Source organism: Salmo salar, chromosome 01 (genome assembly GCF_965601325.2).
Source record: "Salmo salar chromosome 01, fSalSal1, whole genome shotgun sequence".
Classification (NCBI taxonomy): domain Eukaryota; kingdom Metazoa; phylum Chordata; class Actinopteri; order Salmoniformes; family Salmonidae; genus Salmo; species Salmo salar.
The window spans coordinates 73,601,838-73,615,725 of NC_138291.1; positions in this window are offsets into that span (position 1 = coordinate 73,601,838).

Below are 13,888 nucleotides of genomic sequence, written 5' to 3' on the forward strand. Positions count from 1 at the left end.
CTTACATTAGGCAACTAAAATCCCATCTTAAATCCTCCTGAACTTTTGACCTAAGGTGAACCGAACTGAACCAAACCTTACAACAAACAAAGTGCAAAAGCAGGATGTTCATGTAACCTTTACAGACTTTACCAGAGCATTTGACACTAGACCATGGCTAGCTCCTACTCAATCTAGCAGAGCATGAGGTGTCCCGGACACAATGGTTTACTATCAAGAGCATGAGGTGTCCCGGACACAATTGTTTACTATCAAGAGCATGAGGTGTCCCGCTCACAATGGGTTACTATCAAGAGCATGAGGTCTCCCGCTCACAATGGTTTACTATCAAGAGCATGAGGTGTCCCGCTCACAATGGGTTACTATCAAGAGCATGAAGTGTCCCGCTCACAATGGTGTACTATCAAGAGCATGAGGTGTCCCGCTCACAATGGCTTACTATCAAGAGCAACCTAGAAAACCGCAAGTGAAGGGTGAGGTGGAAAACATAACTTTCTAACCCACAGCCAGTCCCAGCTGGAGTTCCCCATGGTGGAGGGCTCTCTCCCCTACTGTTTGTGCTATGCACGAACACCCTAGACTCCAGCCTCCTAAGGCAGCATTCACCCTGTTATGTACGCTGATGACCTTACATTCACTGAGTTGTGCAATGGCAAGCTACCTGGCCAAACACAAGCAGCAGTCAATGCAGTGACAATACCTGGCACATGTATTAAATATCCTACTTCAATTTGTTTGAGTGCCTTCTTGTATTTCCTTTTTCTTATATTTTTATCAAATGTTTATTCATTGAGCTTTTTATGTTTGTATTACTCTTTTATTCGCTTACTTACTTTTCGTATTGTTGTTGCATTGTCGAGAGGTGAAACGCCAAGTAAGCATTTCATTGCACTGTTTACCCAATGTATATAATGTGTATATGACGAATAAACAAACTTGAACTTGTGAGGAAAAAACAACTGCCTGTAAATGAAGGAAAAGAAGACCAAGGATATGGTTATCTGCTTCAGGTCTACTGACAAGGCCTTTCCAGCAGCGGTTACTCTAAACGCCCATCCAGTTGAGCGTGTGGAGTCCTTCAGTCGACTGGGTGTAATGGTGTCAACTGGCCTGACCTGGGATGAACACATCAGGTACATTCTAAAAAAGGTTCAAACCAGGATCTACTACCTACAGTTGAAATCAGAAGTCTACATACACCTTTGCCAAATATGTTTAAAATCAGTTTTTCACAATTCCTGACATTTAATCCTAGTAAAAAATCCCCGTCTTAGGTCAGTTAGGATCACCACTTTATTTTAAGAATGTGAAATGTCAGAATAATAGTAGAGAGTGATTTATTTCAGCTTTTACTTCTTTCATCAAATTCCCAGTGGGTCAGAAGTTTACATAAACTCAACTAGTATTTGGTGGCATTGCCTTTAATGCCACAGATGTCTGAAGTTGTGAGGGAGAGTGCAATTGGCGTGCTGACTGTAGGAATGTCCACCAGAGCTGTTGCCAGAAAATGTAATGTCAATTTTTCTACCATAAACCGCCTCCAACATTGTTTTAGAAAATGTAGCAGTACATCCAACCGGCCTCACAACCGCAGACCACGTACATGGGGTGGTGTGGGCGAGCAATCTGCTGATGTCAACGTTGTGAACAAAGTGCCCCATGGTGGGGGTGGGGTTATGCTATGGGCAGGAGGCATAAGCTACAGACAACGAACACAATTGCATTTTATCGACGGCAAATTGAATGCTCAGAGATACGCTGACGAGATCCATGTTTCAGCATGATAATGCACGGCCCCATGTCGCAAGGACCTGTACACAATTCCTGGAAGATGAGAATGTTCAAGTTCTTTCATGGCCTGCATACTCATCAGACATGTCACCCCTTGAGCATGTTTGGGATGCTCTGGATTGACGTGTACGACAGCGTGTTTCAGTTCCCGCCAATATCCAGCAACTTCCTAAAGCCATTGAAGAGGAATTGGACAACATTCCACAGGCCACAATCAACAGCCAACTCTATGCAAAGGAGACATGTCGCGCTGCATAAGGTCACACCAGATACTGACTGGATTTCTAGTCCACGCCCCTACCTTTTTTTAAGGTATCTGTAATGTGAAATCTATAGACTAGGGCCTTTTCTTTATTTGAACTGTAACTCAGTAAAATCTTATAAATTGTTGCATGTTGAGTTTATATTTTTGTTCAGTATATATTGTATGACATTGCATTTTATGTATGTTTCTGCATATTTTTTACTTTATTTAACTAGGCAAGTCAGTTAAGAACAAATTCTTATTTACAATGACGGCCTAGGAACAGGGGGTTAACTGCCTTGTTCAGGGGCAGAGCAACAGATTTTGACCTTGTCAGCTCAGGGATTCAATCTAGCAACCTTTTGGTTACTGGCCCAACACTCTAACCACTAGGCTACCTGCTGCCCCCATATGTACCAAGATCTTCAAATTAACCTAAACCTAAACCATGGAGATGTGGAATGGGCTGTATTTAACACACTGTGTGACTGATACTGTATTAAATGAAAAATCACCAGACAAAAACTGTAAAGTGAGCCGATAAGAAAGACAGACACCACAGGCTGTGAGTGTCAGTGACTCAGGTTGAAGAATCCCCATGTCCCAGGAGATGAGGAAGAGAAACCATGCGCTTCTGGTAATACTGACCTAGAACAAATACTTACATGCACCTCGCTCTTTTATTGCCTTGCCCTTTTCTCTGATAGCAGCTGTTTCCAGGAAAGGGGCTTTGGCACGACTCTGAGCTCTTCGCAGTGTGACCAAGGAGGACAACCACATCTGGAGGGTCATGGAAACTGTGTGTCACGTTGTGAGAGATGACAAATAAATACTGTCTGGTCTAGTCTGCATATCGAGTTGTACAAGTCCGAAAACAGCAGAGGTGGGTTGAATTAAAAAAAGAAAGCTTTTTGGTCTCATTTTAATTAGATAGTCCCCTACAGATTGTCAATAGATGCATACTATCAACAAACCAACAAAAATGAAACAGCTTGCCCTAGGGTTAGGATTAGGATTAGAGTTAAGATTCGAGTTTTGATAATGATAAATATTTTTAGTTTAATGGTTTTAGTTGAACCGTTTTATTTAGGCAACTGCAGAAACCAAAATGCATTTTCAGTCCTTATTTAGTCTGAGTGGCGCAGTGGTCTAAAGCACTGCATCTCAGTGCAAGAGGCATCACTACAGACACCCTGGTTCAATTACAGGCTGTATTACAACTGGCTGTGATTGGGAGTCCCATAGGGTGGCAGACAATTGGCCAGTGTAGGCTGTCATTGTAAATAATTATTGAAACTTAACTGACTTACCTAATTAAATAAAGGTTAAATTAAATAAATAAATAAAAATATATAAATAAATTGGACAGAAAAAAATAACTGTTGATGCCATGTTGTAAGAATCCTGTCAGATAAGTGTTTAGTGATAAAATGTTGCAAGAAGTGGAGGGGTGCACAAACAAGTAAAATGGGTGTGAAACTAACATAACGTTAGCTAACGAGCCAGCCAGCTAGTTAAACAGCAATGAGCACAGTGCCAAATCATGTCATTACTGCCCTGCATGAATACGGCTCTGGGATACGACTAATAACGTCAGCTGGAGAGCCACGAGCTAACAGTACACTTTAGCTTGAAAATAAAAAACTTTGTCAAAATTAGAAACGTGTAATATCTGAAAATGCAGCTAGCTAACGCTAGACTATCTTACCTGGATTCATCATCATGCACGATGAACACGCCTCCCTGTCTGGAATGCCATACCACGGTTGCCCTTAGTTTGAAAATGTAATCCAGAGACAGGTGTTTTCTCCATCTCTTTAGCATACTCAAATTCCACTGATTTCAAAACTTCATCCTCCACAAAATGGAGAGCAACACTTATGCAGCTCCACTACACAATCCATTTTTTTATCCACATTTGATAGGATTACCAACACAGACTGATGAGCTCAAATAGACAGAAGCCTTCTATATGGCAGACCAATCCGAACCCATCTCTCAGCATGTCCAGCCCACTCATTATCTCAGCCAATCATGGCTAGTGGGAAGGTTGCTGACATTTTCTGTGGCTTAACCAACAAGGCTTGTAATTTAACTATTTTATTTGTATTTACAGATGGCATACCCAGCTTCTAATTTTGTATTAATTAGAAATAAAATTGAAAAGCATAATTCCACTTTGACATTATAGGGAATTGTGTGTAGGCCAGTGACCAAAAATCCATTAAAATCCATTTTAAATTCAAACTGGAACACAACCAAATGTGAAAAAAGTCAAGGGGTGTGAAACTTTCTGAAGGCACTGTATTTTGATGTGTAAAGGCTCTCCAAACCCGTTTTTTTTTAATTCACAAATACTTTCCTAACCCTAAATAATATAGAAGATCAGAGTATTCTTTTTATCTACCAATTGGTGCTGAAAAGGAGACGAGTATGCATGTATTTACATGTTTTTTTAAAAATGTATCACTAATATTCTGAACTGTTCTCTCCATATATTCTAGTGAGTCTGTCAAGAAACTTCCAATTAAAGGTACACCAAATTTATATGGTTGGCTTTAGATAAATAAACTGAAACCCCTATTGAATGAAAACTCCAGGAGGAAATCTGTTGGCCAGCAAGTTGGAGGGTTTTCAGCAGTTGAATTAAATGTATTCAGCATGTGCAAAGGAACCACGCCTTACAAAGTCTGTTAAGCAACGGAATAAGGTAAGTCTGAATATCAACTACTGAGAAGTGCATAGCGAAGGCATACATTTCCTACGCCTGAATTGGCCCATAAATGGGGTCTACACAGAATATGCAAACAACATGACAGAGCACAGTGTAGCAATGTTGTTTTTCTTCACAAAAGGGGCGGCTCCTTGTAGTGCGCTCCGACAGTCAACATACTCCCTACTCATACTCCCTACTCCCATGCCACATTAACATTTTAATGCGTCTTATTGTCCCTTCCGTAGACGTGGGGGCAGTGCGGTGTAGGCAATGAAGCTTGCTTGGTTTCTTGATCTGATCTATAGTCTATATGCTATGCATCAAAGTAGCTACTTTTGCATTGATAAACAAATGTAATCTCAGCTACTGTTCAAACAATAAACCAAACAACAGTGTAGCCATATTAGAATCCCCCCTCCCCCAAATGTATTTTGTTTAGAAGTAATAACCAGTGATTCCAGGCTACTGGTAAAATCAGCTGCGAGATATGTGCTTTTCCAAGCAGCATATCAAACTGGGATAACGTTGTAGGTTACAATGGCAAGTACACAAATATTTGCCAGAGCATATTATTTCATTTTAAATCAGATTATTTCACATGGCAATGTGGGAAACTAATCAACTTCAAAATCACTTTAACTTCCAGATTGCTGTCTTGGTTGAGCATGCCCTTTCAAAAAAGTCCTGGAGGAATCCTGCATGAATTCAACCTTTTGTGAAGGAATTGTGCAAGTGTCCGGCAGGAATCCTGTAGGCTTGACAAAATCCTGCAGGAAAAGTCCCTGATGCTGTTGAAAAGTCTGCACAAACATGACAATTCCTGAAGGTTTCGGTCCTGCAGGATTCCTGCAGGAATTGTCATGTTCGTGCAGGATTTTCAACATTTCTGCAGGACAAGTCATTCATGCAATGGCATTGTAGTAAGCTCTTGTTAGGGCCCCTAACCTCACCCTTCTCCTCTGCTAAAGCTGTTGATATGTCCAAATCAAATCAAATTGTATTTGTCACATGCGCTGAATACAACTGGTTTCACCTTACAGTGAAGTGCTTACTTACAAGCCCTTAACCAACAACGCAGTTTTAAGAAAAATAAGTGTTAAGTAAAAAATGTATAAGTAGAAAATAAATTAAAAATAACAAGTTATTAAAGAGCAGCAGTAAAATAAGAATAGCGAGGCTATATACAGGGGGTACTGGTACAGAGTCGATGTGCAGGGGCACCGGTTAGTCGAGGTAATTCCCAAACCTTCCCAAGTTCTCTCACGTCACCCCGCTCCTCCGCTCTCTCCACTGGCTTCCAGTTGAAGCTCGCATCCGCTACAAGACCATGGTGATTGCCTACGGAGCCGTGAAGGGAACGGCACCTCCATACCTTCAGGCTCTGATCAGGCCCTACACCCAAAAAAGGGCACTGCGTTCATCCACCTCTGGCCTGCTGGCCCCCCTACCTCTGAGGAAGCACAGTTCTCGCTCAGCCCAGTCAAAACTGTTCGCTGCTCTGGCACCCCAATGGTGGAACAAGCTCCCTCACGACGCCAGGACAGCGGAGTCAATCACCACCTTCCGGAGACACCTGAAACCCCACCTCTTTAAGGAATACCATCGATCACCACATTCTTTTGGAGAGATTGGAAACCCAAATTGGTCTACATGGACAAGTTCTGGCCTGGTTTAGATCTTATCTGTCGGAAAGATATCAGTTTGTCTCTGTGAATGGTTTGTCCTCTGACAAATCAATTGTAAATTTCGGTGTTCCTCAAGGTTCCGTTTTAGGACCACTATTGTTTTCACTATATATTTTACCTCTTGGGGATGTCATTCGAAAACATAATGTTAAATTTCACTGCTATGCAGACGACACACAGCTGTACATTTCAATGAAACATGGTGAAGCCCCAAAATTGCCCTCGCTAGAAGCCTGTGTTTCAGACATAAAGAAGTGGATGGCTGCAAACTTTCTACTTTTAAACTCGGACAAAACAGAGATGCTTGTTCTAGGTCCCAAGAAACAAAGAGATCTTCTGTTGAATCTGACAATTAATCTGAATGGTTGTACAGTCGTCTCAAATAAAACTGTGAAGGACCTCGGCGTTACTCTGGACCCTGATCTCTCTTTTGAAGAACATATCAAGACTGTTTCAAGGACAGCTTTTTTCCATCTACGTAACATTGCAAAAATCAGAAATTTTCTGTCCAAAAATGACGCAGAAAAATTAATCCATGCTTTTGTTACTTCTAGGCTGGACTACTGCAATGCTCTACTTTCCGGCTACCCGGATAAAGCACTAAATAAACTTCAGTTAGTGCTAAATACGGCTGCTAGAATCCTGACTAGAACCAAAAAATTTGATCATATTACTCCAGTGTTAGCCTCCCTACACTGGCTTCCTGTTAAGGCAAGGGCTGATTTCAAGGTTTTACTGCTAACCTACAAAGCATTACATGGGCTTGCTCCTACCTATCTTTCCGATTTGGTCCTGCCGTACATACCTACACGTACGCTACGGTCACAAGACGCAGGCCTCCTAATTGTCCCTAGAATTTCTAAGCAAACGGCTGGAGGTAGGGCTTTCTCCTATAGAGCTCCATTTTTATGGAATGGTCTGCCTAACAATGTGAGAGACGCAGACTCAGTCTCAACCTTTAAGTCTTTACTGAAGACTTATCTCTTCAGTAGGTCCTATGATTAAGTATAGTCTGGCCCAGGAGTGTGAAGGTGAACGGAAAGGCTGGAGCAACGAACCGCCCTTGCTGTCTCTGCCTTGCCGGTTCCCCTCTTTCCACTGGGATTCTCTGCCTCTAACCCTTTTACAGAGGCTGAGTCACTGGCCTACTGGTGTTCTTCCATGCCGTCCATGGGAGGGGTGCGTCACTTGAGTGGGTTGAGTCACTGACGTGGTCTTCCTGTCTGGGTTGGCGCCCCCCCCCCTTGGGTTGTGCCATGGCGGAGATCGTTGTGGGCTATACTCGGCCTTGTCTTAGGACGGTAAGTTGGTGGTTGGAGACATCCCTCTAGTGGTGTGGGGGCTGTGCTTTGGCAAAGTGGGTGGGGTTATATCCTGCCTGTTTGGCCCTGTCCGGGGGTATCATCGGATGGGGCCACAGTGTCTTCTGATCCCTCCTGTCTCAGCCTCCAGTATTTATGCTGCAGTAGTTTATGTGTCGGGGGGCTAGGGTCAGTCTGTTACATCTGGAGTATTTCTCTTGTCTTATCCGGTGTCCTGTGTGTATTTAAATATGCTCTCTCTAATTCTCTCTTTCTCTCTTTCTGTCTTTCTCTCGGAGGACCTGAGCCCTAGGACCATGCCTCAGGACTACCTGGTATGATGACTCCTTGCTGTCCCCAGTCCACCTGGCCGTGCTGCTGCTCCAGTTTCAACTGTTCTGCCTGCGGCTATGGAACCCTGACCTGTTCACCGGACGTGCTTGTTGCACCCTCGACAACTACTATGATTATTATTATTTGACCATGCTGGTCATTTATGAACATTTTAACATTTTAACATTTTGACCATGTTCTGTTATAATATCCACCCTGCACAGCCAGAAGAGGACTGGCCACCCCTCATAGCCTGGTTCCTCTCTAGGTTTCTTCCTAGGTTTTTGGCCTTTCTAGGGAGTTTTTCCTAGGGAGTTTTTCCTAGCCACCGTGCTTCTTTCACATGCTTTGCTTGCTGTTTGGGGTTTTAGGCTGGGTTTCTGTACAGCACTTTGAGAATATCAGCTGATGTACGAAGGGCTATATAAAAATAAATTTGATTTGATTTGAAATTTGAATACCTAGGATAGGATAAAGTAATCCTTCTAACCCCCCCCCCCCCCCCCTTAAAAGATTTAGATGCACTATTGTAAAGTGGTTGTTCCACTGGATATCATAAGGTGAATGCACTAATTTGTAAGTCGCTCTGGATAAGAGCGTCTGCTAAATGACTTAAATGTAAATGTAATGTAAATGTAATTGATGTAATATGTACATGTAGGTAGAGTTAAAGTGACTGTGCATATATTATAAAATGAGAGTAGCAGCAGCATAAAAGAGGGGGGCAATGCAAATTGTCTGGGTAGCCATTTGATTTGGTGTTCAGGAGTCTTATGGCTTGGGGGTAGAAGCTGTCAAGAAGCCTTTTGGACCTAGACTTGGCAGTCCGGTACCGCTTGCCATTTGGTAGCAGCGAGAACAGTCTATGACTAGGGTGGCTGGAGTCTTTAACAATTTTTAGGGCCTTCCTCTGACACCACCTAATATAGAGGTCCTGGATGGCAGGGAGCTTGGCTCCAGTGATGTACTGGGCCGTACGCACTACCCTCTATAGTGCCTTGCGGTTGGAGGCTGAGCAGTTGCCATACCAGGAAGTGTTGCAACCAGTCAGGCTGCTCTCGATGGTGCAGCTGTCTTTTTGAGGATCTGAGGACCATTGACAAATCTTTTCAGTCTCCTTAGGGGGAATAGGCTTTGTCGTGCCCTCTTCACAACTGTCTTGGTGTGTTTGGACCATGATAGTTTGTTGGTGATGTGGACACTAAGGAACTTGAAGCTCTCAACCTGCTCCACTACAGCACCGTTGATGAGAATGGAGGCGTGCTCGGTCCTCATTTTCCTGTAGTCCACAATCATCTCCTTTGTCTTGATCACGTTGAGGGAGAGGTTTTTGTCCTGGCACCACACGGCCAGGTCTCTGACCTCCTCCCTAAAGGCCTGGCCATGCAGTCATGATTGAACAGGGAGTACAGGAGGGGACTGAGCATGCACCCCTGAGGGGACCCCATGTTGAGGATCAGCATGGCGGATGTGTTGTTATCCACCCTTACTACCTGGGGGGGCGGCCCGTCAGGAAGTCCAGGATCCAGTTGCAGAGGGAGGTGTTTAGTCCCAGGATCTTTAGCTTAGTGATGAGCTTTGAGGGCACTATAGTGTTGAACGCTGAGCTGTAGTCAATGAATAGCATTCTCACATAGGTATTCCTTTTGTCCTGGTGGGAAAGAGCAGTGTGGAGTGCAATAGGTATTGCATCATCTGTTGATCTGTTGGGGCGGTATGCAAATTGGAGTGGGTCTAGGGTTTCTGGGATAATGGTGTTGATGTGAGCAATGACCAGCCTTTCAATGCACTTCATGGCTACAGACATGAGTGCTACAGGTCGGTAGAAATTTAGGCAGGTTACCTTAGTGCTCTTGGTCACAGGGACTATGGTGGTCTGCTTGAAACATGTTGGTATTACAGACTCAGTCAGGGACAGGTTGAAAATGTCAGTGAAGAAACTTCCCAGTTGGTCAGGACATGCTCGAAGTACACGTCCTGGTAATCCGTCTGGCCCTGCGGCCTTGTGAATGTTGACCTGTTTAAAGGTCTTACTCTCGTCGGCTACGGAAAGCGTGATCACACAGTCGTCCGGAACAGCTAATGCTCTCATGCATGTTTCAGAGTTACTTGACTCAAAGCGAGTATAGAAGTAATTTAGCTCGTCTGGTAGGCTCGTATCACTGGGCAGTTCGTGGCTGTGCTTCCCTTTGTAGTCTGTTGTAGTTTACAAGCCTTGCCACATTCGACGAGTGTCAGAGCCGGTGTGGTATGATTCAATCTTAGTCATGTATTGACGCTTTGCCTGTTTGATTGTTCGTCTGAGGGCATAGCGGGATTTATTATAAGCTTCTGGGTTAGAATCCCGCTCCTTGAAAACAGCCGCTCTACCCTTTAGCTCAGTGTGGATGTGTTCTGTAATCCATTGCTTCTGGTTGGGGTATGTACGTACAGTCACTGTGGGGATGACGTCATTGATGCACTTATTGATGAAGCCCGTGACTGATGTGGTGTACTTCTCAGATGCCATCGGAAGAATCCCGGAACATATTCCAGTCTATGTTAGCAAAACAAGCCTGTAGCTTACCATCTGCTGACCACTTTTTCATTGACCGAGTCACTGGTGCTTCCTGCTTTAGTTTTTTCTTGTAAGCAGGAATCAGGAGGATAGAATTATGGTCAGATTTACCAAATGGAGGGCGAGGGAGAGTTTGTGAGAGCTCTGTGTGTGGAGTAAAGGTGGTCTAGAGTTTTTTCCCTCTGGTTGCACATTTAACATGCTGGTAGAAATGAGGTAAAACAATTTAAGTTTCCCTGCATTCAATTTCCCGGCCACTAGGAGTGCCGCCTCTGGATGAACGTTTTCCTGTTTGCTTATGGCCGTATACAGCTCATTGAGTGTGGTCTTAGTGCCAGCATCGGTTTGTGGTGGTAAATAGACAGCTACGAAGAATATAGATGAAAACTCTCTTGGTAAATAGTGTGGTCTACAGCTTATCATGAGATACTCTACCTCAGGCGAGGAAAACCTCAAGGCTTCCTTAGATTTTGTGCAGCAGCTATTGTTTACAAATATACATAGACCGCCACCCCTTGTCTTACCAGAGGCTGCTGTTCTATCCTGCCGAAAATGTGTAAAACCTGCCAGCTGTATGTTATTCATGTCGTTGTTCAGCGATGAGTCGGTGAAACATAAGATATTACAGTTTTTAATGTCCCGTTGGTAGGATATACGTGCTCGTAGCTCATCTATTTTATTATCCAATGATTGTACATTGGCTAATAGGACCGATGGTAAAGGCAGATTACCCACCGCTGTCGGATCCTTACAGCCTCACACCTCTAACCACAGAAAGCCGCTCCTGCCCCAAGGCTCTAAGTCATCAGTCTTCGAGCCCTCAGTACTTTGCTGAGATATTAGTCACTAAACATGGTGCCTCACTCTCTCAACACACAACCCTCCCATCAGGGAGCTCTCACGTGAACATCCTGCTTCAAATAAAGAGATGGAATGATGACTGTCTAGTTTGGGATTTGAATGCTTTGCTTTGATAAGATTAATGTTTCAGTTTGTTTGACAAAGACATTTGGAATGCTTCTCATTAGTCTTCCAATTCAGCACCTTATCTGATATCCTTGTATTGTATTTGTTTCCCAATGGAAAGTCTCTCAGAACACTATGCTTTTGTCATTGTGAGTTATTTTTGCTGTGGTGAGTCATCTTACCTGTCAGTCTTCTCACATGTGATTGGCTGGGCTATTTCAATGCAGGTATATAATGAGAGTTGGTCAGATCCTGTGGTAGTTAGTTTCTGTAGCTGAGCTCAGGGATGAAAGTCTACCATCTCAATCTCATATATCTGCTTTCTGTTTTCTTATAAATTCAAACATATTTATGATGTGAATTAGGCCTTCTGTAATATTTCATTTTGTCAGCTTTGTTGAAACTGTATTTTTTTTGAAATTCATAGTTAATTTCGTAACACAAGACTTTATTTGTTAAATTAGTTTATTTTGTTACATGACTCTGCATTTTTCCCTGTGAGTGCACAATCAAAATGACTGCCGTCTGAACAGGAAAGAGTCCTCCCATAAGTCAACAGGCCCTGTCACTGAGACTAGTTGACTGAGGTTGTGTGCCTCCTCTCCTCTCAGCAACACAGAGCTTCTCCTTTTAACCAGAGAGAACATGTAACTAACCTTTCATATGCTGTTTGAAGAATATTAGACTGTTCTAAGAATTATTGAATTAGATATGTTCGATTTATCTGTGCATCTAATTCAAAATGCCGTGATTGTAGTACAAATGCTCCTGTGGATGGTGTAATTAATGGACTATAATCCATGCAAACAGCAATGTCATACTGGTGGACATTTAAAGTTCCAGTGGTTACAAACTTCTGCTTTTTTGTTTCATTTTAGGATTACAATACACTGCTTATTTTTAAATCCAATGAGAGTGAGAATCTACTTAGATTCCATCAACTGTTCCTTGTATTCTAACAAGCAAGAAACAAAAACCAAACTACAGGTGATGCCTCCTCAGGTGTTGCTCAGCCACAAAGTGAAAGAGTTGGTGTGGTGTTGGTTGACTGGTAATGAGGGATCATGCTGTCTTCCATGCTGGGGTAAGAGACAGACAGCCAGGAGCTCCACTCTGCTATCTGCTATCTGATCTCACCACCATGTCTTCCAACAGCCGAGGAGCACTTTGGCAAAACAAAAGAGTCTAGTCAGCATCTCATTCCTCCCCCCAGTTACCCGCACCTTGAATCTGACTATCACAACCCAGTCCTAACAACCCAACCCTGTTCAAAGTCACATCCCTGACATGTGACTAGACTATCTAACAATTTATCCAAACAAGGGAACCACTGCCAGAGTTCTTATCAAGTTGAACTCTCCAGACACCTGTATGAGACTATGTTCTCCTGACACTCAGCATGGTTCAAATCTGATTTTTAATCAGTGTTTGATCCCAAGTTCAATGTTAAAGCCTCTTTGTTATATACCTCACTGGCAAAGCACTTGTTGTCAAGCAGAAGTAATCAGTGGGCAACATGTGTTACCACCCAGAGTTCTAATGGTGGACTAATGATGAGTTAGTGGTTGTGGGGAAGAGGTCATGGCTGCGTTCACTGCTATGGAGTTGTCCTAGGCAAGCAGGAAGCAAACAGTTTTGAACAGACTAATATTATCACATTGGGTATATAGTATTTATTGCAGGGATATAAGCTTGGGGTCCGAGAAGGATCCTCGTTGTATTGGTACAGTGCTGAGAATAAAGGATATGAGTATATGTCATCAGTTGTCAAACAGTTCTGTTAGCATCTCCTTTTTATTTCAGTTCCTGACAATTCCACCTTATGTTCTAATTTTGTAATACACAAAAATATTATACTGGTTAAAGAGAAGCCTTTTTTACATGTGGTAGAAAACGCACAGATTACAGTGTTACAGTGTTAAGGGCCAGTGTTGGAGGGGTACAGAGGTGAAGGGGAGGTGTTGAAGTAACACTGAATTATGTACTAGAGGCTATGCTGCACTGGGTAATAGTGTGGCTAAACAGGCCTATGAGTGAATATAGACTACATTCTGTAACAGACTATTAGCAGGTTTCTACATAATAGGATGCCTGTTGATTAGGCTGTGGGGGACTGTGTCATAAGGTTATGATAAGGGGATGAATGAAGGGTCAGTGTGGTTAATGGGTGCTGACTAGAAGTAAATGAAGTAACTGGCTATACAGAACAAATGGTTCAATAAGGAGCATTATAGCTGAGCAGCAATTGGCCCAGATAGCAACAAGGCTGTGTTTATATTGCTGGACAGAGCAGTA